The sequence below is a fragment of the Triturus cristatus genome, chromosome 6 (genome assembly GCF_964204655.1).
Source record: "Triturus cristatus chromosome 6, aTriCri1.1, whole genome shotgun sequence".
Lineage (NCBI taxonomy): Eukaryota > Metazoa > Chordata > Amphibia > Caudata > Salamandridae > Triturus > Triturus cristatus.
This window is the reverse complement of record NC_140589.1, coordinates 1690463312-1690486106: the sequence shown is the minus strand read 5'-3', so window position 1 is coordinate 1690486106 and position 22795 is coordinate 1690463312. Positions and strand designations below refer to the sequence as shown.

Genomic DNA, 22795 nt, shown 5'->3' with positions numbered 1-22795 from the left:
GATAGTTAAGCACTTTTGAAACATCCCAAACAGAATTGTGCCTTGAAACTGGTGGTTTAAAAACTCTTACTCAAATACTTCACCAAAACATTTTGTGCAATGGAAACACCATTTACCAATGCATGGCCTGAAGCAATAGAAGATCTATGCACATTAATAGTCACTGTAAGTCAATCCTGACTCAAAATCCCTCTCCACACACTAGCATATCAATTTCTGCCATGCCAATCTATACATCTTCCTGCTGCCCAAAACCCAGGACTCTAATAATAATGGAAGCCTCCTGGGAAAGTCCTCGCACCTACCAGATACGTCTGAAATTCTCAAAGCTACCAGTCTAAAATAATCTGGTATTGCCAACTCGTGCATTTCTTCTAATGGTCCTAACAGAACTTCCAGAAACACAGGTAGCAGAATTTGGAAATATACCAACATCTCCTCTAGAATCGGGTCCCAAAACTGCTACTTCAATAGAAGTGTCACCAAGACCACTGTCTCCTTCCACCTGTGCACCATCAACGTTACTCACTTCTTTAGAGATCTTTGAGCAGTGGCAGTATTGTAGCCAATGAGGTCCATCCGAGGCACGAATATTGTTTATTGAAAACTTTACCCAATACCCCATCATGTCAACTGAAAAGGAGTCACGATGGCGGCTGAGTAGTTGGCTGTGCAGCGTTTTCTGCTTGTTCAGACCCCCTGCATTTCTCCCTACTGATTGACCGACTTTGATAATTTAAGGATCACTGAGGAAGTAGTTTATCTAGGGATTAAAATCAGACTTTGTTTGGATCAATTGGCAGCAGCAAAATCGCTCCCTCTCCTGGTTAAGATAAAAAGCAAACTCGATAGAATGTCTGCATCTATCACTAGTTGGAAGGTGCAATGTTTTAAAAATGAGCGTTTTGCCTTAAGTACTTTATTTCTTTAGGGCTCTACCTTTGGAGCTCACTAAAAACCAGCTACAAAAATTACAATCTCTGTGTGCTAGCTTTATTTGGAGTCAGAAGAAACCCTGAAGGGCATTGAAATTCATGACCTTATCCAGAAATCGGGGGGATGGGCAATACCTAATTTTACATTTTATTAAAGGGCCTGCCTTCAACAGAATATGCACATTTTATTAACAGGTGAGTACAATATAGATGCTGCAGAAGCTCCGTCTATATACAAAATACTAATGGGCACAGAAGCAAAGGGTTGTTTGTTGAAGAATATGGACCCTAGTTATTATAAAAAGAGTCGATATAGGGTTCTGGTAACAACTTATAAAGATTGGAAGCAGGTCAGAAAATGTCTTCAGCCCGGGAGGATTTGTTATTATACACCTACATCTGCTTCGTGATTGCTACCCCCCATCTTTTGGGATATAGTCATGGAAAGTGTATAAGCACACTAGGAGATCTTTATACTGATGCCCAGATTAGCTTGTTTTCTGAGTTAGAAGAGAAATATTCATTGTCAAGGACAGATTTTTTAAAGTTCTTACAGATTCAAGACTCTCTAAGAAAAATGACTTCACTAACATGTCCAAAAATACCCTAATTGTGGCAATCAGTTGGAGAAACGGAAATGGTATTTTATATGATTGGGGTTTAGAATCTCAGACGGATGATTTGGAGATCCAGAATTGTAAATGGAATTTAAGATTAAATCAGGACGGCAAAATACTACAGGAATCTATTGGGATGGAGGAGAAGATTTTAATTTCATACAATCTGAGGGCACAACATCTTAAACTTATATTATACCCCAACAGAAATATCAAAATGGAGATGGGCATCTGATGGTAAATGCATTTGGTGCGGGACTGAACAGGCAGAGATACTTAGTAACTAGATGCTGTTAGAGGGGTTTCTGTTATGCAGTTTGAGATGCAGGAGTTGTAACATTAACTGTAGATATTATATTAACTTATTTATGCATTAATTCATTACTGTAACTTTGAAAAAATCTATGATTTTTAACCATAATATGCTTCTTTAATTCCCTTTTTTCTCTCCAGATTTTCTATTGCATAAATTAGTATGATATGTCCCTTTTATCCTAAACATTATTATGTTCAGTCTTGCTTCATGTAAAATGAACTGTGCTTTTTTCCTCTTTGCTATTAGCTTTTTGAAAGCAAAAAAGCAAAGAAATTAAAAAAGGGATTTCCTTCCTGAGCCATATTCTGCCACATTAGGTGCTGAAGACCACTCAGGGGAAAGTGGATGCTTTAGAAGCATTGGGTCAAATATAAACTCTCTAATAGGATCTGTAAGAGACCCAGTTCCATCATCTTTAGCCCCTTCTACCTGTCCTATCTGCTGTACAGTGCCAATGTCATCGGTCATCTAAATCAAAACCAGATGAACAACTTAATTCTATTTCTGCACTGATAGAGAAATTACCACATAGAACAGTAGAATGTCAGCCTTCACTGGACCCTTTTTCTGGTCCCCATGTGTGTCCTCAACACTTTCTTGTTTTGTGCAGTAACAAAACCCAAAGTCTGCCGCTGCAGATTTACTCTTCTTTTCTTTAGCCTGATCAACTTCCAGATGATTACATTTCCTGCTCACCTTACCTCCTTTCCTAACAACTGGACCCTCTCCAGCTGAAAATCATTCTATCTTCTTTTCCATTTTCTTATACAAGTTGGCAAAAAAGAAATGTCAGCATATTACCAATTTTATTCTCTATGGAAACATCCATTTCCTTCCCCACATTCCCTTCTGTTATATTTACTTTCTATACCAAAACAGTAAATCACATGCTTAATGCCACTAACCAATCCTTTGTTTCAGAGACAGAGAGGGAAACAATTCTATAAACAATTAGAAGAAACTATTTAAAAGGCCCTTACTGATCACAACTGTCAACTGCTCTGAAGTAAAAACACACATGCAACAGCTATTAACCATCAGAAACAGTGTACAAAGCCCAATGTTGCGTATTCGTACAAATGAACGACCATTGAGCTGATCCCACTCTACTAAAATGGCTGCAGTGCGTGCCATATTCCTTTTTCACTTTTAATGTCAATGTCAAAATGAGGCTACCCGGGCACATTATGCCAGTTGGCATACCCCAATCTGCTAAATCTCGTAACACTGCCAAAGCGTGCCAAAGCGTTTCTGCCGTCTAACTTAAAAGGACAAAAGCCCCTTTTCTAAAAACAAGTTGCCTACGGCTCCAAATATGGCATTGGCCTTAAATTGCCATGTGCTCGCCCACCTCGCTTGCAGCCTTGAAAATCATTTGGAACGGCGCATGGTAAATAGTTGCTCATAATTAAAGATAGATTGCCTGTAACACAGATCACATAGTATATGTACTGAAATGTGAATGTGACAGACTATCTGTGGGGAGCACCATTAATAAGTTCAAAATAAGGATCCTCCAGCATGTAGGCGATCATGAATGGTGATGAAAACTACCCCATGGTTTGTCACTTCGAGCAACACCATGAAAGATCACTTGCAACTTTTAGATACTACAGAATCAAGCATGTCTGGGCCCACCCGCGAGGAGGAGATAGAGAGAAGGAGCTGCCAAGCGAAGAGTCATGATTAATAGTGACATTAGGCACAGAGCTTCCTCAGGGCCATAATACAGATGCCAACACTGGACTGAGCCTTGCCTGAACTTTTTAGAAATAACAAATGTAATAGTTTTTGAGTCTAGGATGTTTGATGATACTATATGTCCTTAAAATATGAAATGATTGCACATGACACTTTTCCCCTTACATAGTATATGATTAATAGATTTTATACTGATGGGAGACTATTGAATAGAGGCTAACAGTACAAATAACCCTAATATGCATTGTCATTATGACATATTTACACACTTGCACTTTTGTACCCTAGAATGATGATCCCCAAATGGCACTTGAAACATTTCTATTTATATATATGCATTATGCCCACCCTCATACATCCCAAAAACAATACAACCACAGCATTACACCTCTATACATTGTACTAAACTTGACTATATCAACAATAACACACTACTACTGACAAAGTATAGTTAGATCTACCCTGGTACACAACAACAAAACTCAAACTACCAGTTAACAACTTTAAAAATAAATTTAACACCATAAACCACACTAACTACACCTACCCAAAAACACTAAATAAAAGCTTAAAAAAGACGTTATCTTGCCTGTTGACCACCAAGAGAGAACCACAACCAACACAAATGAAATTCACCTCAAAGTAACACTAAGGGCCAAATTACGAGTCTAGCGGTCCGAGGAGTGACAGACTCGTGGTGGCGTGACGGTGGTGGTCCAGCCACCGCTGCACCGGCCGTCCGACCACCCAATTACAACTTTGGCAGTTGGACTGCAATCGCATCGCCACAGCTGACAGGGAACCACCATTCCCTGGCGGTGGTGCGGCAGTCAGGGGCAAAGTAATATGCTGGTGTTGCTGCTGCGCCACCGCCATGCATTTTACAAGTTTAAAGACCCCCAGTGGTTTCATGGAGGTTTTTTTCACCTTGAAAAGAATAGTAGTACTGAACAAATGCTTTCAAATGCATGCAAGGGGGCACAAAATGTACCCCCCCTGTGTGCGTGCACCCCAGTTCCTGCAAGGCATGGACATTACAGTCCATGCCATGCAGGCACAGTTTTTGGAGTTCCCATTGCGGTGCCCATTTTCAGAGGCACAGTTGTGGGACCGTCAAAAACAGCCTGCCAGACACAATGAAACTCCCAATTTGTGAGGCGGTGCGGCCCCGGGTTTGGCGGTGCGAGAGCAGGACGCCTACATGGGGTTCAACTCCTGCACCACCAAACTTGTAAATAGGCCCTAAGAATACAAAATATAGATAGTGGTAAGAGAAATGGCAACTAGCTGAAAATAAAAATAGATTAAAAAAAATTATAAAAAGAAATATTAAAAGTGTTGAAAAATGTATGACATTGTTTTAAACGTTTAAACAATGTATTAAACAAAAATAAATATATATGTAAAGTATAAATTAATTTGTACTGCAATGTATAAATCTATAATTAATTCTAATAATTAATATATACAGCAATGCATTATAAAAACGTAAAAATACAATTTATTATATAAATATATGTATGTTGTAATATATGTATGCAGAAATAAAGATGTACCATTTATGTATTAATGTTAAAAATATATATGACTTAAAGGTGTGTTGAAAAATAGTACATATGATACCAAAATAGTATAGAGAAATGTTATACCATTTACAAATGTGACATTTATATACTTTTAGTTCTTCGAAATGTATTTCAAAATGTAAGTAATTAATAAACACAAAGAAATGTTTTCTGTATTATATGCTACTTTTCAAAATGTAACATTTTGAAACAAACATGTACAAATACAATACTAACAATCTAAAATATTAAACAATTCAAATATTATTAATTTATGTAATTAGAAAAACAACAAATTAAATCACAAAATAGAATATTACTAAAACATATCATGTGCTGTCCGCCTTTGCATCAGTCTTTCCCAGTGCGGAGTGTATCTCATTAGACTTGAGGCAGGCTTTTGATTCTCTCAGTTGGAAATATATGCTGGCAACATTGGCAAAATATGGCATTCCTCCTGCTTACATATGGTGGGTTAAGTTATTATACAAGTCACCCACTGCAAGAGCTCGAACAGGAGTACACATCTCACAGGCTTACTTAATCAACTGCTGTGCACGACAAGGTTGCCCGCTATCGCTCCTTTTGTTTGTACTTGCACTCGACCCCTAGCCATGAAGCTACGGCGGGAGGCTGAAGGGAAGGGCATATGCATCAGCTGCACTACAAACACCCTGTCATTATACGCAGACGATATTATTTTGTACCTAAACAATCTTCAAGATGACCTTGGGCCTATCCCATATATTTTCACTCAGTTCCAAGGAGTCTCAGGTCTTACCATTAACAAAACTAAATCGTACGCTTTCTAGTTTCATGCTGTGGAACAGCTAGAACCTGTGCGCTTTGACCCTCTAATGCTACTGATTGAGCCCACCACTTTCAAATATTTAGGCATACAATTATATCGGGGGCCCAAAGGAATTGCTGGAGGGCATCTCTGTCGAGCAGTTAAAACACTTAAAACCTAGGTAGCTTTCTGGACGTCACTGCCACTTTCTGTGGCGGGTAGAGTGGCCATTACCAAAATGGTGATGCTTCAGAGACTGCTCTACTATTTTGCCAACTTGCCAGTAGTGATCCCGACTGATATATTCAAAACCCTGAACTCTCTCCTGATAGAGCTCATATGGGGGAAAGGCCACAGAAGAGTTGGACTCAACAAACATCAGCCGAGAATGAATAGCGGGGGCATGGCTGTCCCTGACTTTAGGGCATACTGTTATGCGAGCCAGCTACAGTGGTTGGCATACTGGCTTGCTGGACATAACCTCCTTGAGATAGGCTTCACAAAGCAAGAGTTAGCCCAAGGCGCCCTTCATACCCTACTCTTGCCTAAGGGACACACCCTTCCCACAGCTCCCTTGTTACTGAAGATAGCCCTAACTTACTGGAGCAAGACCTTACAGTACACAAATCAAAGACTCCCCTACGCCCCCAACATTCCACTGACCGGGATTCCAACACCTGCAGGAGTAGTCACTACCTGGAGCTATTCCGTATGGGCACAGGAGGGTGTAAATACGGTTGGGGCACTCTTCTTTGACAACATGTTACTAGATCATGAAAACTTCCCCAGGGAACAAGGGGTGCCGAGCTCCCTTTATATACTACATGCGCGCATCATTAGGTATGTCAAGCAGAACTGGGCACCAAGGAGCGAAGAACACCCTACACATGAACTAGTACACACACTACACCTCATGGGTAACGGTCCTCACCTAACTAGGTGGCTGTATAGAGGAATCCGCAACCACGCGGCAACCTCGCTAGAGGCACTTAAAGCCAAATGGAGTGCGGACATTGGAAGAGAGCTATTGGATAAGTAGTGGGATTTCATTCTTGAACATCCCAAGAGAGTGTCCAGGAATGGTAAGTTTAAATTTATTCAGTACATGGTATTGCACAGGACCTATCTCACGCCACACCTATTGAACAGAATATTTCCAGAAGCGAATGCACTTTGCCCCCGTTGTTTCATACACGTTGCTGACCTCATACACATGCAATGGGCCTGCCCACGCCTGTTGGCTTTTTGGGCCACCATCACAGAAATCCTTTGGACAGTGACTGGAATTCCTGGTGGGGACACAGTAGAGTATTGTATATTGGGACTGCGGCCCTGTCCCGAGAAACAAAAAGTACAGACCCGATTTGCCAATCTTGCCTTGTTGATAGCAAAGCAATCAATTACCATGAGGTGGAAGTCTACTGTGTCCCCGGCAACCATCAGCTGGCATGGAGAGGTTGTTAGATGGGGGAGAGCAGAGAGTGCTGTGGGGGAGAGTAGGGTTGGGAGGTACAGGCGGAAGTTGGGGAGGCTGTTTCTTCCTTTTTCTTCTTTTCCTTTATTGATATGAATATTGATACCTTGTCTTACGATGCTAGTACCTGCTGTTAAGGCGCTGACAAGGTCATATGTACATTATTGTTGGAGTACCATAATGGACACTCCCGGACACTTTGTTTGGCTTCCTTCTTTGCAATGTCCATATATATACAGTATATGAAAGTTATTGTGAAAATCAATAAAGTATGTGTTAAAATAGAATATTACTAAAACAGCTTTAAAAACGATTAAAATTTATAACAAATACAATGAAAAAAAAAAAGTATAGTGTAAAATAGCATTTATCTACGTATTAAGATATACATATTTACAGTTTTATGATTTTAAAATTTTAATAAACAGTAACAGAAGATAGAAAGTAACTGAACACAAACAGATTTAAATGAAAACTAATTAAAAAAAAATAAAGAAAAATCCAAATTTAAAACATACATTTAGAGGGGTAAATTAAATAAATGTAAAAATATAAAACATCAAAATCAGCAAAAACTATTTTAACATTTATATTTACAAAATGAAAAATTCCTAAACTATAAAACTACTGATTAAAAAAATTATCATTTGCATTTAAAAAGATTACATCGTATTTATAAGAACATTTAAACATCTCCCTTTCTTTTCCCCATATGCCCAACATTCCACTATGAAAATTTGTATAAATCTTATACCTTATTCAAAACATTTTCAACAAATATATTCCAAAATAAAATATAATAAACATTACCATTAACTTTTACAATAAAAATACAAAACATCAACCTATGTTTGAATTAATTACAAAACAAAATTTTAAAATGAACACAACAATTTAACAAAACAACATTATGGTGCCGATTCCGATCCTGTAAAACCCGGGTACGAATGGTCGTACGGAGCGTATTCTCCATATGACTCGTACCCGGGAAATGCTCCTTACAAACCAGCAAGTACGATTCGTACAGAAATACCATGTCGGTACGAATCGTAAAAAACTACGTGCGACGAAAAAATACCCACAATTCCGATCCGGGACATCGCGTACGTGACGTCTGGACGGAGTCAGGCAGCGTTCTACGGACCAGCAAGTATGATTCGTGCCTACGTCACTCCGCACGGATAATTTTTTACGGCAGCCAAAAACTCCCGGGAAATTGAGGACGACACGAAGAAGGAGCAGCGGTGCGCGACGGACAGCCATGGACCCCATCCTACGTGTCATTCCGGCCCTCCTAGCCTACGACCTGGTGCACCGAAACCGCCGCGCACGCCGCAGGGGCAAAGGGGGGGCGAGGGGCAGGAAACATAACCTCTACCTAATTTAAAAAATACCATATACTGGCCATACATTACCTCCAGGGTCTGGTCACTTCGGGGGCGTGTCCACCAATCCCCGCGTACGCGTACCCGTCACCACTACAATGGTGGCACGGCCCGTAACCACGCCCTCAAAGCATGGGTACGGCCCGTACCACCATTGTAGTGGTGATGTAGGGGTACGCGTGGTATGGGCTGTGCCCACGCTCTGAGGGCGTGGGTATGGCCCGTACCACCATTGGAGTGGTGATGTAGGGGTACGCGTGGTACGTGCCGTACCCATGCTCTGAGGGCGTGGGTACGGCGTGTACACCTACATCACCACTACAATGGTGGTACGGACCGTACCCACGCCCTCAGAGCGTGGGTACGGCGCGTACTCCTACATCACCACTGCAATGGTGGTACGGGCCGTACCCACGCTCTGAGGGCGTGGGTACGGCCCGTACCACCATTGTAGTGGTGATGTAGGGGTACGCGTGGTACGAGCCATACACATGCCCTGAGGGCGTGGGTACGGTCCATACCACCATTGGAGTGCTGATGTAGGGGTACGCGTGGTACGGGCCGTACCCACGCTTTGAGGGCGTGGGTACGGCGCGTACACCTAGATCACCACTACAATGGTGGTACGGCCCGTACCCACGCTCTGAGGGCGGGGGTACGGCCCGTACCACCATTGTAGTGGTGATGTAGGGGTACGCGTGGTACGGGCCGTACTCACGCTCTGAGGGCGTGGGTACGGCGCGTACTCCTACATCACCATTACAATGGTGGTATAGGCCGTACCCAAGCCCTCAGAGCGAGGGTACAGACCGCATCACCCGTACCTCTAGGGCACCAGTACATTAGTGATACAAGGCGTACACACGCCACGAATGTTGGCTTATGGCCTGGTGCAGCATATAACCAGTATATTGGGGTGTGTTCATGGCCAGGACAGCAGTGTACAGCACCAAGGGTGCGGGTGGGTGGGTGGGTGTCTGCCTAGGAGTACCAGCAGTGGACAGAGACATGTGAGGGGTGGGTGCAGAGGAATACCAGCAGTGGACAGAGACATGTGAGGGGTGGGTGCCTATCACTCCCAGCAGTGGCTAGAGACATGTGAGGGGCGGGTGCCTATCACTCCCAGCAGTGGACAGAGTCATGGGGGTGTGTACATCATGATCAGATGAGCACAACTCCATGGGTGTATGTACGCATCCCTAATGTTTGACTATGTTGATAGTGCCATAACAACACATCACTGACAGCAGTGTCCCACTCCCATGAGGATGGATGTCTTTCCCCCACTGCATGACACAACACATGTGAGTGTGAGGACAAATGACACATGCATACCCACCCCTGGCGGATGCAGCACAATACACACACAGAGATCATGCCACAAGACTGTATACTCATGTCAATGCCCACTAAACTAAGAGAGCCAAAGGGAGCACACACTGTCACGCACATCCCAGGACTGATAGGAATGTACAGGTGCTGGGACAGCCACCAAGATGTTGCCTCTCATGGAAGGAATAGTGTGGAGTTCCCACAGATACAATGCCCACAATTGTCAGTCAGATGCCCAAATACCCTGCAGAACAAGTACCAATTGTGTGCTAGGCTGGGATTACACACATGCAGAGTGCGGAAAATGGTGAATGTCGCCATTAAGGCATTACAACATACTCAATACACAAGTACAGTGACTAGCAAGGATGGCACAGACGATGCAGCCGGAGACATTGCTGAGCAGGCATGGCAATAGTTGAAGGGATCCGTCACCAACAAAGGAAATGTAGACACAGGTCAGCACAACAAAAGTGCAACTCCCTGCAGGGAAGATGTCAGGTGCCACAGAGGAAGGAACACTCCTTGGGACAATGTCTCCAAACACAAATAGCACACACGAGCAAAGATACTTTGCAGAGACCTTGTGATGGCACGCAGATACCATGGTCCACCTCATGAGCACCAGACTACAAATTTTTCCTGAAACAAAACACATTACCACAACCCCAACTCCGGGACCATCAGCACCCACATCAATACCTGAAATGCAACAGTGTTCAAAGTGAAAAGAAAATGCTTTATTCAGCATTAAATGAAAATGTATAAAAGGACACTATTTACAAAGACACATGGCCAGTCCAGATCAGAAGTCCTTGGGGGGGACACATGACCACGGTAAACAGCGTTTACAACGTGGGTAATACCACGCGGGTAGGTTACAACGCGGACGTTACATCGTCCATGTTGTTACCACGCATGGCATTACATCGCAAGTCATTTCTACGACTTGCGCTAGATGGCGCACAACACCAGGGAATATGTTGGATTTTAAATCCAACACATTCCCTGCTGGTGCGCTAACTGGAGTAGGAATAGTAATTTATACTATTCCTAAGTCCAGCGCGCCACCTAGCGCAAGTCGTAGAAACGACTTGCGATGTAAAGCCCTCCGTGGTAACAATGCAGACGATGTAACGTCCGCGTTGTAACCTACTGCGGGGTAATGGATGGCGTAGTAACGTCATACATCCCATGGCCACGCGTCTCCCCTAGCTTGCCTGCACATTAGAACCCTCAGGTTCATCGACTGGGGGGGGGGGCATCATGTGGGGAAGGACCAGGCACCGCAGGGACAGGAGGTGGAAGGGTAGGTGTGGTGGGTGCAGGGAAGGACGCCTCCACCACAGGGGGTGGGGCAGCGCCAAAGGTGGAGGGCAGCTCGACGCTGCACACTGCTGCCAGCTCGTCCAGCGTATCCCCTGCACCCGAAGAAAACACAGGATCAAAGGAGGGGGGGTCGGAGGGATGGGGTGCAGCGCTACTGGGGGAGCGGGTGGACAGGGGGGGACTCAACTCCCCTACCCGTGGAGTGCCGTTCCCATTTGCGGGCTGGAGAGCCAGAGGGGCTGAGGCCCAGAACAGCCAAGTAGGCCTCCTTGTCAGAGTGTGTGGTAGGGGAGCCGAGGGGAGTGCCTTTGGAGGGACTGGGTAGTGCGGCATGCAGACTCGGACTGTGGCTGCGTGTATGCCTGTGTGCCCCAGACCCAGTGGGTGTGCCTTCATCCCCCTGAGTGTGCGTGCCAGGAGGGGTGCACTTGCCCTTACGTGGTGGTGTGCTGCCTGTGTCTGGTGGGGTGCGTGCTTGGGAATGTCTGTGTGTGCTTGGGACAGGTATGGGAGTGGGAAGTGTGGATGGTGCAGGGGTAGGGGGGAACGAAGCGCTGCAGGAGACTCACTGCTGCCGTCAGTGAAGAGTTTATGGACCTCAGCAACATCCGTTGGTCAGACATCGCTGATGACATGCCCTCCATGTACGACACCATCTGTGTCATCATTCGGGTGTGGCCATAGAGGACATTCAGCATCGGTGTCTGGCCAACCTGCAACTGCCGCAGAATGTCCACAGACTCTGCAGTGAGGGCAGCAGGGGGGACAGGGGCAGGGGGTGTGGTGCCTGGCACGAAGGAGACACGGTGTTGCCTAGCACGGACAGAAGGGACCGGAGCAACTGGGAGGACGGTGATGGGAATGGAGGGGGCGGTGACAGATGTAGTGCTGCTGCCAGGTGTTGTAGCAGCCTCCGCCCCCTCGAGGAGTTCAGCCTCGGACCTGTCAGCATCGTAGTCAGTGTTGTCACTAGACAGGTCCTCCGTCTGACTCCCCTCGCCCTCTGTGCCACTTGCTCCCGCAGACTCGCCAGCAGTGGTGGCAGCGGTGCTGGATCCCTCCTCCACGTCCGTGCAGGTGTCTCCCTCGGTGTCCTCCGATGATGCTGTGGGCAAGGTGAAGATACAGAAAATAATCAGTCACCTGTATACAACAGACACATGAGGCCAAACAAAAATGTCACAGTGCATATCAGGAAATGCATCATGAGTAACATCTAGAATAGTCCTCACATATGTAACCCTGCACTCCCCAGTTGGTTGACCCACCATGCCACTTGGAAACAATGGAGATTTTGACACAACAGCAAATAACTTGATATCAAATTAAACTGAGAAGCTAGTGTCTGGGGACAGTTGAGCACAGCAAGACTATGAAGGCATGCCACCTCTTGTTCACTGTGGACGAAACAGTATTGGTGCACCCAAGGCCAAATAACACACCTCAATGCTGAAGGTGTCCCCACACTCTGAGACCTGTGAGTACTTTGGAAACCCTAACCAAAAACATTGCGATCCCTTGGGACTCACAACACTTTACACAATGTACATGTTTAGAATGTGTGAATGTGCCACTTTGTGAACAGATGACACATCTGCCTGTATGACAGAAGTCACACAATGAGGTGCACACAAAAATACATTTACACGGCCCTGGTTTACCGTCCCCCCGGTATGAAAGGGGACTTCTCGGACATACTAGTTGAAACCATCGCCCCACATGTTATAACCTCCGACAATTTCCTTCTCCTTGGTGATTTTAACCACCATGCGGAACTGTTACATAATCAGGATACGGATAAACTATTTTCAAACACTAACTCCCTGGGTCTGGTCCAAATGGTGGCAGGGCCTACCCACAAGGCAGGCCACACGCTTGACCTCCTGTTTTCTAATGCACCAGAATTAATTATTAAATCCCCGGAGCCCCTACTATGGACCGACCATTTCTTGTTGGAATTCACCATTCCCACTGCCTTTAGAAAGAAACCACACTCTGACAGCAATCAAATATGTTGCAGGCCTTGGCGAAAAGTAACGGCACTACAGTTCCAAGACAAGTTCTGTTCCTACTCCCCAAATCCCGAGGCGAGTGTTTAATGAGGACGCTGTGCAGCTAAATAAGGCAATATTGTCCACACTAGACCTTATTGCCCCGACACAGACCATTAGGTCGAGGAACCGAACCTCTTTCTGGTACACTGACCATCTAAAAATTTCAAAAAAATTGTGTCGCACCGCAGTAAAAGTGTGGCGGAAAACTAAACGCCCAATAGACCGTGAAGGTTATCAAAGACTTCACCACAGCTACACGCATTAAATTAAGCAAGCAAAAAAAACTCACCTGGTAAGTCGGATAACTAAAGCCGAAAACTCCTCTAGGGAACTATATCACATCCTTAAAGAATTTACCGCGGTTGCTGACGAGCATACGGTTTCTGCCTCTCAAAATTGGACAGATTCGCTATCAGAATTCTTTGAGGAAAAAGTTATGAAGATTCATAAAACCTTTCCCCCCATTCCTACGGACGGGAAAACTGAATCCTCGTGCCCTGTACTGGACCAATGTAACTTCCTGACCGACTTCATGGAGTGTGACCTCAAATCCGTCTCTATGGTCATGAACAAAATAAAATCTGGCTCCCCCGCGGATCCTTTCCCTTCAAAACATTTTCCTTTGATGGCCTCTACAGTCCTACCTAGGCTAGTTAGCCTATTTAACAAATCCTTGGCTAAATCTGAGTTCCCTTTATGCTGGAAGACCGCCAGAATTAGACCAATCCTGAAGAAGCCTTCGGCAGACCCAAAGACTCTCCTGAACTATCGGCCAATCTCTCTCTTACCCTATTTCGGGAAAATACTGGAGTCACTGGTCAATAAACAGTTGGTGTGCCACCTCGAAAGCCATGGACTCTTGGACCCCTCGCAATCGGGTTTCCGGGCGGCTCACAGCACCGAGACCGCCCTGGTAGAGGTTACCGACAACATCAGACTAGCTCTGGACAAACACCAGTCTGCGATCCTCGTGCTGCTTGACTTGTCGGCGGCCTTTGACACCATCTCCCATTGTATCCTTGAACGACGTCTCTGGGAGATTGGTGTCAGAGGGCTGGCCTTGAATTGGTTTATTAGCTATCTGAAAGACCGCAAAACTATTGTCCAGATGGGTAACATCACTTCCAGGGAGCGACCCGTAACTATGGGTGTGCCTCAGATCTCTATTTTGAGCCCTACTCTTTTTAATATCTATATGGCCCCCCCTAGCTGCAGTGATCCGAAACTATGGTTTCGATGTCCTGTCTTACGCAGATGATACCCAAATTCTGGTCACACTAGGCTCGGATCCCAGTGAAACCAAGAAGCGTTTTAAGGATTGTCTGACACATGTGGACAAATGGATGACAGCGAACCATCTTCAGTTAAATGGGACCAAGTCGGAGATTATGCTTTTCGGCAAAGCGCTCAACCACTGGTCGCAGGACTGGTGGCCATCCAGACTTGGCCCATGTCCTCCCCACAAGAATCTGGTTCGTAACCTAGGCGTCCACCTGGACTGCGGTCTGTCCATGAAGGGACATGTGAACCACATTATTGGCACCTGTTTTGGTGTTATGAGGAGCCTCCGCAAAGTTTTTAAATGGCTCCCCCTTGAAGCCCGTAGACCCTTAATACAGGGTCTTATAATTAATAGAAAGGACTACGGTAACGCCTTACTGGTATCTATCAATTCTGATCTTCTCGACAGACTTCAGGTCCTACAGAATACCGCAGCGAGGCTGGTCCTCGACCGCCCTCACAGATCACCGTCGGCACCCTGTCTTAAAACTCTACACTGGCTTCCTGTGAGAAAACGCACCCTTTTTAAGACCTTGTGTCTTACACATAAGCAAATGTATCACAAGGGTCCTAAATACTGGATGCAAAAACTTTGATGGTATAAACCATCTAGGGCTCTGCGCTCAAGTGACTCTGCTCTGCTCACCCCTCTTAAGATCCACACGGTCAGACAGGGTGGGCGTGCCTTCTCTTTTCTGGCCCCTGCATCCTGGAACAAAATGCCATTTGAACTTCGCAGCATGCCAGACCACAACTGTTTCCGAAAAAGATTGAAGACCTGGCTGTTCGTATAAGAGCCTTTTCCATCCTGCTCTCTGCAGACTGCAAGCACCATGAGACTCGCGAGAGTGATATGTGCGCGATATAAATACCCATGACTTGACTTGACAATTGTATGAGCTGCCAGACGAATTCTAATAAGCCACTGTAAAGAAGAAATGGGGTATCAGTAAGTACATATACATGGCACCACGGTGGTCTGGATGACTTGACACTCGTAAGTTGGTATCAGCAACAACCAAGGACTTACCCAAATGCAAACACACTGTGTGAACATGGATATGTATAATCAGAAAACAAGTGGTAATCGAACTGTGCCTTTCTGTAAAATGTGCCAGCGTGTCCACGGAAAGTGTAAAAGTACTTTCTTTTGCACTTCCCTGGGAGACATCTGTCATGCAGGCACATTATTGTCCTTCACAACAAACTAGCAAAATGAAGCATATGAAAAATTGAGACATGTTGACAAGTGTAGTGAGTGCCAAGGTACAATACTTCTTGACTAAAAACTTGAATAATGCCACCTGTCACATGGCCATCCGTACCATGATGACACAGTTGGCAACACATCTGACCCACTGCCTGTCATGTGGAGTGGCACACATGTCCAAACACAGGACAATGCATTAGCTATTGGGCCTGCAATGTTTCGGGATAAGGAGCACCTGCACTGAGGAGACACCCTCATGGCAAGCAAGAATGTCCACACAGATGTCAGCACACACAGACCAAACTACGTAGCATCTCGACCACACACTGGTGGCAAAAATGGATAAGCATGAGCCGTGTATTTTAAATTTTGACACATGCTGCAAAGCACAAACATTATACCCAGCACAACATGACTGGGTCACTGCATGTTGAGTGTCTGTCCAGACAATTATCACACACAGGTCAGACCTGGCAAGGAGACATAAGGTTTGGACATGTAGGCCTTGCCCGCACAAACCCTCCATACCTGAGACAATGTGATTGAGACAGATCAAGAAGTTACACCTCTTAATCTGGGTTTACTAAAATGTGCAGCAAGAATTCCTAAATGTACTCCACATCACCTCGTGAGGCTGCCAACACATATTTGTGACAAACAACCATCAACAGATAGTTGTACATAGACACACAGGCACTGCCCAGTGTGAGGATGCACAAGCAAAATGGGGTCAGGCTGTACAATGGGCACATGTAGCACACTTTAGATAAATACAAATGAGGCCAGGGAACAATGCCACAGAGGCCAAACTATGCTGAACACACAGAGAATGGGCACAGTGTTGGATGACACACATGATTCCGAGGCAAGGGTGTCTTAGGGGACTGTAGTGGACACACTGCTCCATGGTCCTGGAATTATCTGACTGTAACATGAGCTACCGTCCCGGCACTATGCATATCTCCCACTCATGCACATCATGTCTGAGGCCACAACATCGGTCATGCATGCTGCAAGTCTGTTCATTTGAAAACTCACACTCCTATGTTGAGACTCAGCATCAGTGCCAACTAATATGGACCCCCAAATGACTGAACAGGACAGGGCACAGGCAAGGTAACAACACATGTCCCAGAGCCCACCCCCCCCCCCCCACATGATGCAGAAAGCAATGTGCACCTGGATTAACTGCCAACCTAGATGACCATGTGCAATAGTGATTACACACAGACCAGGGAACACATGTCAAGGAGGGGAAGGGAGGAAGAACAGCACCGTTTGACTTTGGGGAACAGGGTATGCACTGCACAAATTAACCCTCGCATTGTATCCAGGCGACTGAGCACTTTCAAAAGCTGGTGACACACAACAAACACACATGTACCTACCCCCTTCCTGCTGCTGCAACTCCTGTAACTGCCTATCCAAGTCAGGGAAGACCACCGCCAGGACACGCTTCATCTGGTGGGTCAGGCGTCGGCCACCGCCGTGCTTGCATGGAGGTGAGTCCTTCAGCTGGTACCGGGCGATCCTCCGGGTCCAGCACCGGATGTCCTGCCAGCGTTTCCTCACTTGGGCTAGTCGCCGACTGCGACCCTCCACCGATCTCACGGCCCTGACGGCCCACTTCCATATCTCCCCCTTGGCGTAGACAGTTACCTGTGAGGATGACAAAGTGAGACAGCATCAATACACAACTGCTTTATGTCACAGAGACACACATTTGAACATCTTTGATATGTTGAACAGGGCATAGTATGCTGGCAACAAATAGCACCTTTTTTCATAGGGACATTAGACTCTGTGGAAGCCCCAATGCACTACATGGCATTGAAAGTATACAGGTGGCATGAGGGGTGCAACACACTCCCTGATCATGGCACACGCTGTGCATCACATGCAACACCAGGCTGATGGACAGCACCTCCAAGCAGTCACATGCCCCAGGCCACTGACGCAACCTCAGCAGTGTACACAGACACACACAGGCACAGATCAATCACCTGCCATTGGCAACAGCGGATATAAACCTCACTCGGCACATGTGCCACTTGCCTGTGGGGTGTCACAGGTGTGGTGCTAGCTCAGCAAGTCAGACACTCCGCATGGCTTACTTCTCACATCAGATGGGTGGAGCTGTTGCCTCCTCCATGCAGCTGTGGTGCAACACTCCACATAGACACTCACCCACATGACAAGGAACATTCACACACATCAATGTCCAGGGGGCGTACACATCATTTGGACACTCTCACCACAGCTCCACTCAACTCACACACATCTGTGGGTACAGTCACCTGTCACACCGGGGGGGGGGGCACTGAATCACCTCTGGACTATAGAACAAAAATGGCCCAAAGGATTGGGCAGGCTGAATGTGCCATGCACTATGCAGTGAATGTCACAGTAAGCACAATGCAAGTGAGGAGTGCACACAGGAACTACATCATGCTCTGCATGGGAGACATAAGCCATTCCCCCCCCGGGACCCACTCAAAACAACAGTGCATGTCTGTCACACCTGGACACAATGCCAGAAGTGACAGTTACAAAAAAGGTGCACAGTCAAAGGTAGTGGAGTCAGCACTCACCTGTTCCCCTGGTCTCCCATACAGGCTGGTGTACTGTGGGAGGATGACATCCAGCAATGCCTCATTTTCCTCATGGGTGAATGGCTGGGCCCTCTCCACAGACCTTGACATGGTGCCAGAGGAAGCACAGGCAGCAGCAGTGGTGTTGAGACAAAGGTAGTGCAGGCAAGTGCCCTCTCATGGGTTCTGGCTGACTTATATCTGCCTTGCTGGGCTGTTTCATTTACAGGAGTACAGAGTGATTGGTCAGTCTCATTTGCATCCTACGTTTCCTCCAATCCCTTTAAACATACACCAGTGAGTGCCTTTGCATGGTTCAAAATTTGAGCATGATGTGAAGTCAACAACCACTTTGCAACATTGTATTTAGTTGCCAACTGCCTTTTACAGGCCACATGATGGAAAGTTTTAACTTGAAAATCGATATCCATGACAACCAGCATGCATTTAGGCCCTAATACTTGTCCCTCATGTGTCCCTATGTAATTTAGCTATCCACACACAGGTACGGTGCGTTTCACACGTACCCCTACGGCACCAGTTGCACAGTGCGTTTGACACGTACGTGTACGACTAGTGTGGACACGTAAGTGTACGACCAGTGTGGACACATACGTGTACTACAGCAGTGTACACACTGGTCGTACACGTACGTGTAAGACCAGTGTGTACATGTACGTGTATGACCAGTGTGTACACGTATGTGTACTACGGCAGTGTACACACTGGTCGTACACGTACGTGTACGGCCAGTATGTACACGTACGTGTACGACCAGTGTGTACACGTACGTGTATGACCAGTGTGGACACGCACGTGTACGACCAGTGTGGACACGTACGTGTACTACGGCAGTGTACTCACTGGCCATAAACGTACGTGTACGACCAGAGTGTGCACATATGTGTACGACCAGTGTGTACACGTACGTGTACTACGGCAGTGTACACACTGGTCGTACACATACGTGTACGACCAGTGTGTGCATGTACGTGTATGACCAGTGTGTACACGTACGTGTACGACCAGTGTGTACATGTACGTGTACTACGGCAGTGTACACACTGGTCGTACACGTACGTGTACACACTGGTCGTACACGTATGTATCCACACTGGTCATACACGTACATGTATACACTGCTCGTACACATACGTGTACGACCAGTGTGTACACTGCCGTAGTACACGTACGTGTACACACTGCTCATACACGTACGTGTGTACGGTCCGTACACACACCCGTACTCCGGCGGGAACACCAATGTGATGATACGGACCCTTCACACGCCCTCAGAGCGTGTGTACGGTGCATTTCACAGCTTACACAGGTGATAGGAGGTGCACACGAATGGAATGGAGGTGTCAGACTCGTGCACGGCTGTACATCCAGTCATTGTCATTGCAGTCCTTCATGTGCAGGGCCTAGGTGTGTCAGGCAGTGATATGGCACATTTCTACTCATGTTTTAGCACAATAGATGTGTGATGACCTGTGTACACATGTCATGTGTACACAGGTCAGTATGTGGCACACTTCCCCTTCCCACTTTGCACATGTGTGCATGTAGTACAAACGTGTCAAGCACTGCATCACTGGTATGGCACAGTCACCAACACCCGCAAACGTCCCCTGATGCCAGGGACAGGGACACTAACACCTGACATCTAAGTACCAGCGTGCCCCGATGTGACTATATCCTGTGTGTGCCATGTGTTCCCATGAGCTTGCTGTTGGTGTTCCGTCAACTGTATCTGCTGTTGCTGCATCCAACATGTGTCTATGTGTAGATGGGCATGGCACACATATACGCACATCATGCCACATGTGGATTCACACGTTACATGTGTCTGTATGCTTCAAAGATGATTTTTTGACATGAGGACATATCTGCGCCGTATCCATGTCTGTGTTTTCTTTTTTCACGTGTACCCCTTCATCGCTATGTGTGTGATCTGTACATTTCCAATGACATGTTACCTGTGCGTCTAGCTTGCCGCCAGCAGTATGTATGAGATGACATCCTCCAAATGCAGATATGTGGATGTATGTCACTCCTGTGATGTCTCTGGCTGTTCACTTACACTGGCCCACAGCTAGTTTCGGGGCATGTCATGTAGAACTTGACTATCAACGGGTGTAGCTGGCTTGTCGTAGGAGTATCACCTGGCTGGCATACGTGTCCTGGATGTATTGCACAGACCTGACTCTGTATTTAGCAGATGTGTAGTAGCAGTTGAGCATGTGCTCAGTTCATTGACATTGATGTTGTTATGTTCTCACTCATCGTTATTCCTGCCAATTTTCTGCAGGGCACCGCCTCTCCCCCGACCAATGCCAGACTTGGGTGCCATGAGGGAACGTGACCGCATAAGACGTTACCGCTTCTCGCAACAGTTGATTGAGAACTTGACCGCAAAGCTTGAACAACACCTCCAACCGCGACACAGGTATCCTACTGCGCTGACCCCCAAGATGAAGGTGATGGCAGCCCTACATTTTTTTGCCACCGGTACGTTTCAATTCACCATAGCTGATGTGGGTGGCATGTCACAGACCATGTTCAGCCGTGTCCTGCATGATTTTTTAGAAGCCATGTTGGAGCACCTGGATGAATTCATCCATTTTCCAACTCGTGAGCAGTTGACAGGTGTCAAGGGTGAGTTCTATGCCCTGGGAGGGATACCCCATGTAATTGGGTCTATTGATGGGACACATGTGGTTTTGGTACCACCACAGGCGCAGGAGGTCGCCTATCGCAACCGTAAACATTACCACTCTATAAATGCCCTTGTGGTGTGTCTTGCTAGCATGCTGATTTCCCATGTCTGTGTACGTTTTCCAGGGTCAACACACGATACCCACATCATGAGGCGTAGCAGGGTGCCAGAAATGATGCTGGGGCTGCACAACGAACGAGCATGTCTTGTTGGTGGGTGTTTGTCCTTTGTTTAGCGCTATTTTTGTAGCTTACGGCATCTCCTGACCCACTTCTTTACATGATGTTTCCATGTAGGGGACTCTGGCTATCCCAACATGCCATGGCTAATGATGCCTCTCCGCAACCCCAGAACAGCTGCAGATCACCGTTTCAACAACGCACATGGCAGACCAGGCGAGTGATTGAGAGGACGTTTGGCCTCCTGAAGAGCAGATTCCGGTGCCTTCACAAGACAGGCGGGTCCCTCCCATATGCACCGGTGAAGGCCTGCAAGATCTTCCTCATGTGCTGCATGCTGCACAACATGGCAGTGGAGAAGGCTGTGCCACTCATCCTGGATCCGGATGAGCAGGAACATCCACCCGTGGAGGATGAAGGGCTTGGTCACGAGGCATGTGAGGATGAGGAGGAGGAGGACGACGACATCCGGAGTCAGCTCATACGCAACTTCTTCTCATAATGGTGAGTCCATGGGTCTGAGTGTGCATGCCTGGAGCCTTGTGGGGCATGTGTTGCAATGTGTGTGTCCAGCTGACTGTATGGTAAGTGACTTAGATGTGTGTTCAGATGTGTCACTCGAGTGATGATGTCCTTCCACACATTTTAGCTTAGACACTCAATTTTAATATAGCATGGTGACACACTTATTCCTGTAGACTAAATGACCATGCATGCGGATGACAATCTTTTCCCTGACTTCTTGTGTGTCTGTCATCCCCAGGTTGTTTTGCATGCTGTCTGCTCGTGTCATCGTTGGCCTCCCGCTATTCCTCATGAGTATTGCAACGTGTGCTGAATCAGCGTCCCATGCACGGACATGGTGAAAATCATTTTTGGTTAAGGATTGCTGCACGGCATTTTGGTGTTGGTAGGTGTTTAGAATGTGTGGGCACTGCTCCTGTGCATGTTGTGTTACTATACATACATGTTGACTCACCATGGGGCACATGACATGTTGCATGACTCCCATGAATTGATAGTCACCCTTCATAACAGTCATCTGTGATGGGACTGTGGATTCTGATGAAGGCATCAATGTGTGTACAACTTCCCTCTGAAACATACAGGATGCTACGGGTGGACATAGTGTGGGACATCCCCATGCGAGGATAAATGGGAAATTGCAGCCCCTCCGTGTGCAGCAGGGGGTGTTTGGCTCACACCCTTCACTTGTGTGCCAGTTCAATGGATTTACAGCATCTGTGTTGTGAAGGGGGTGTCCAGTGTAGGTCCCACATGTTCAGCCAAATGACCTGTGAGTCTGTTCATATTGAT

At 46.4% G+C, this 22795-nt stretch overlaps 1 pseudogene; it reads left to right on the top strand.

The window, feature by feature from the left end:
- The first annotated feature begins 539 nt into the window (after positions 1-539).
- On the top strand, positions 540-756 carry LOC146821844 (U4 spliceosomal RNA; annotated as a pseudogene).
- Positions 757-22795: the final 22039 nt, after the last annotated feature.